Source organism: Arachis ipaensis, chromosome B06, assembly GCF_000816755.2.
Source record: "Arachis ipaensis cultivar K30076 chromosome B06, Araip1.1, whole genome shotgun sequence".
NCBI lineage: Eukaryota > Viridiplantae > Streptophyta > Magnoliopsida > Fabales > Fabaceae > Arachis > Arachis ipaensis.
In genome coordinates, this window is record NC_029790.2 from 115297470 (window position 1) to 115301816 (window position 4347).

At 32.3% G+C, this 4347-nt stretch overlaps 1 long non-coding RNA gene across 1 annotated transcript in view; it reads right to left on the reverse strand.

Annotated features, from left to right (window-relative positions):
- The window catches only part of LOC110264133, a 21744-nt gene continuing 19764 nt past the window's right edge, over window positions 2368–4347 (reverse strand). The window contains exon 4 of the long non-coding RNA XR_002349865.1: window positions 2368–2668. This is a non-coding gene — a long non-coding RNA (uncharacterized LOC110264133). The remainder of the gene's footprint in view (window positions 2669–4347) is intronic.

Below are 4347 nucleotides of genomic sequence, written 5' to 3' on the forward strand. Positions count from 1 at the left end.
TTAAAAAAATAAGTTAACTTTGTCCAAGGTATCGAAAATCAAAATTTTATCTAAAATAAAAAATAAAATAAAATACATGCGTGAAATATAAAATGTAATATGATTAAATTTTAAAATCATTTGATCCATTAAAAAATTTTCAAAATCAATTCCTAATCATAATATAAAAAATTTTAAAATTTTTAAATCACAATTTTTGCTAATTTTCAGTTTGAAAATGAATCCATTTAAGAAATAGTAATATACCCAATCCATTTAAACTAACCTTTTGTACCTTATACAATATAATTGACGTATTATTTAAGGAGACAGAACAATAATCCAAGACAATTAGACAAAGATGAATATTTGGAACATCATTAGTGCACCACGAGATTCTTTTCTCTCCTACGTTTTAGGGTTTATAAAATGAAAATATTACATATATTATTTTGTGTACGTTTTTTATATTTTTAATCTAATATAATAAAACATATAATATATATATCAATTGTTTTTTCATAAAAAGGAAATGTCGCCCTTCGTTGCTAAGGAATACTAAACAAATTGTCAAAGCGATTCTGAACTCGAAATTGTTAGTTTTCGCTGAATGGCACTCAATAATATAAATGAATTTTCTAAAAGGGATGTTATCAAAAGTAAGCATATTATTAATAAAATGAAGATATAAGTTGTTTAATTACTTGTAAATTAATATACTTTAATTAAGAACTTTACTTTTCTTTCTTTCCTTCCCTCCAAATACCAGTTAAAATAGTAAATATTTTTTTGGTCTTTTAATCCGTTTTGATAATGATAAATTTTAATAGTGATCCTCACTTATAAGAGTGTTCAAAATCGATTCGAACCGAACTAAACCGACTAACCGAACCAAAAAAAAAAAAACCAAATAAAACAGAAAATCGAAAAAACAAAAAAATGTGTTTTGCCACTAATCAACCTCATTCAGATGTAGCCCTTGAGCGCGATTACTGAGCAGAAGTGAGCCCTAACCCCACGCCTCCCACCCCCAATCCAAAGCTCTCAGTCTCAGCCTTTCACAGTTGCGCTCTCCTCTCACCGTCGCGCTCTCCTCTCTGCAGTGGCACACGACCCTCGCACACAACGCATGACCCTAGTCCTTCGCAGGCTCGCACCCAGCGCCAGCAGTAGCAGAGCACGAGCCTCCTCCCTCGCACCCAGCAGTAGTAGAGCTCGACCCTCGCAACCTCGCACCCAGCAGTAGCAGAGCCACAATCCTCGCCAGTCGCCACCCACAACACATCACCCACCAGTCACCAATTCAAGTCTCCCACCCAGCCACCGATTCAAGTCAGATATGGAGCCCGATCCACCGAGTCAGGTATGTAGTTTGGTTAAATCGTTAATTCATTGATATTGTTTACTTTATTGCTGACTTGCTGACTTGTTGATTCATTGTTAATTTGATTCATTGTTTCTGGTTATTGATTTATTTTGTTAGGTATTGTTGCTGGTTAAATTATTGATTTATTTTGGTAATTTGATTCATTGTTGCTGATTTTGTTCTGTTTGTTGAATTGTTTGATGACTTGGTTATTGATTATTGTTGCTTGTTAAATTATTGTTGCTGGTTATTGATGCTGACTTGGTTATTGATTATTTTTTTTTTTTGAAGTAAAGAGCTCAACACACAAGGTGGAGCATGAAAGCAGTTCGTACAACATATGAACCAGTTTACAACACCAGACAACTCAGCGTACATGACAACCCCTAGTCATCTTCGGCAATGCCATTAACAACCAAAGGGTTCACCACCTAGCCATTCATCAGAGAATTCGAAAGACCTGTTCAGAATTTCTTCCACACTAGCTGCTTGGTTTTTGAAGATTCTGTAATTCCTTTCTTGCCAGATTGTCCATATAACAGCAAAAAATCCAATGAACCACTGCTTCCTCTCATCCCTTCGCATTGGACCATTCGTCCAACTTAAAAAGTGCTCTTTTACAGAACCTGGCATTGTCCAAATCCTTCCAAGGGCGAACAACCACGCACTCCACACCTGCCAAGTAAGCTCACACCCAATAAACAAGTGATCCGCAGTTTCTTCAGACTTACAGCATAACACACACAAATTATCTTGCTCCGCAATAACGCCTAATCTACACAATCTAGCCTTGGTTTTCACCCTGCCGACCAACACAAACCAAGCGAACAACTCGATCTTTGGAGGTACGAAACCTCTCCAAATAGCCTTGGTTATTGATTATTGTTGCTGGTTAAATTATTGTTTGCTGATTATTGATTATTGTTATTGGTTATTGATTCATTGCTGGTTATTGATTCATTTATGCAGTTTGATGTCAGATAGGAAGATATTGAAATCAGATTTGGAGCAGATTTGAAGAATTAAATTTGCAGCAGATTTGAAATCAGTGTATTGTTGCTGATTGCTGGTTAAATTACTTTTGTTGAATTATTTTATTGTTGGTATTGTTGCTAGTTGCTGGTATTGTTGCTGATTGTTGCTGGTTTTTAATTTATTTGTTGTTGTGTTTTTGCTGGTTTTTATTTTTGCTGATTGTTGATCTTGTTTTTAATTTATTTGAGTATGATTGAGTATATCTTGTTATGGTATGAATTGCTAGTTGCTGGTATTTGACAAGTATGGAGCTTTCAGGATCTTTGTCTCGTTTTGTTGCCAATATGACTCAGTTTGTCCGGGCACATTCCTGACCTAGGTTCACTAACACTGTTAGAAACATTGTAAGTAACTCATTTTGTATGCAATTCCATGATCTAAATGTTTGAAATCTTTTGATTTATTCATGCCATGAAGCTCACTATCTGGATATTATTATTGTATTTAAAGGCACTTGGAAGACAATCAATTCGACGAAGAGATTCCTTCATCTCTAGGGAACATAAGCACTTTGCATGAAGTGTAAGCTCTATCCTCTTTATACAAGAGAATACAATTAAAACTTGTTTTTTTGTGCTGTTTCTTGAATCCTGAGTAGATATTTAAGTCAGCCCTATAGAACTATGTTGTTTACATGAGTGTGGCCCCAAAAATAGTATAGTTTATTTGAATTTCTTGTTGATAAATTTCATTGGATCAAGATTTTGTTAGCTATTGTGTATTTGTTTTTGTCGATTTCAATTTTATGACTTTGTGAAATAGTATGACAGTATTTTTTTTGAATTGATTGAAAAACCGAACAAACCGAACCAAACCAAACCGATTTTAATTGGTTTGGTTTGGTTCGGATGACCTTGATAAAAAACCGAACCACAGTTTAATTAAACGATTGGATCGGTTGACTTTTCTCTCAAAAACCGAACCAAACCGCACCGCGAACACCCATACTCACTTAGTTTCGTGAGCCGGAATTTCAAGTAGGTTGGTAATAAAATTTGGTTTAATTACTCTGCTCGTCCTTATAGTTTTGCAAAATTTTTAATTAGGTCCTTATATTTTTTTTTTCTTTTAATTGAGTCCTTGCACCAAAATTTTTTTTAATTGGGTCTCTACACTTTTTTTTCCTTTTATTTAGGTCCCTGTACCAGTTTTTTTTTTTTTAGTTGGGTCCCTATAAAATTAAGCCAATTACTACTAAGAGGGACTTAATTGAAAAAAAAATTTGGTGCAGGGACCCAATTAAAAAGAAAAAAAGTATAGAGACCTAATTGAAAATTTCACGAAACTATAGGGACCAACAGAGTAATTAAACCATAAATTGAATGTAGATAATTCAACAATTGGAGTAATAAAAAATATTAAAAAGTCATCAAAATTTGTTATTTTTTATTATTAATTTAATTTTTTGAATGAGTAAAGTATTGGTTTTTTCCCTAACATTTGGGGTAAGTTTCAAAGTTGTCTCTAACGTTTCAATCGTTCTATTAAGTCCTTAACGTTTCAAAATTAATTCAATGTTATCCTGCCGTTAGGGATCCGTTAACAGAATTGATGGCGGGACAAAATTGAGACGATTTTGAAACGTTAGGGACTTAAATAGGATGAAAACATTGGGGACAAAAACGATACATAGAAATAAATTTTAATTTTATTCTTTAATAATATTAATTTTTTACTGTACATAGTATTTAATTATTTTTTAATTACATCTAAGTAAATTACACTTAATCACATTACTTTCATTCTAAATAAATTAATTTTTTTATAATTTTACTCTTAAAGATTTTCAGTTATCATGAAATATTTGTAGAATGACTAGTACATAAACTTGTGAAAAAGAAAAAAATAATATATATACAATAAAATATAAATTATACCTTTTGTTTCTAATGTATTAAAATTCTTTAATTATATTTTAAATTTTATTTTTAATCACATTATTGAAATTATTTAATTTTACTCTCAAA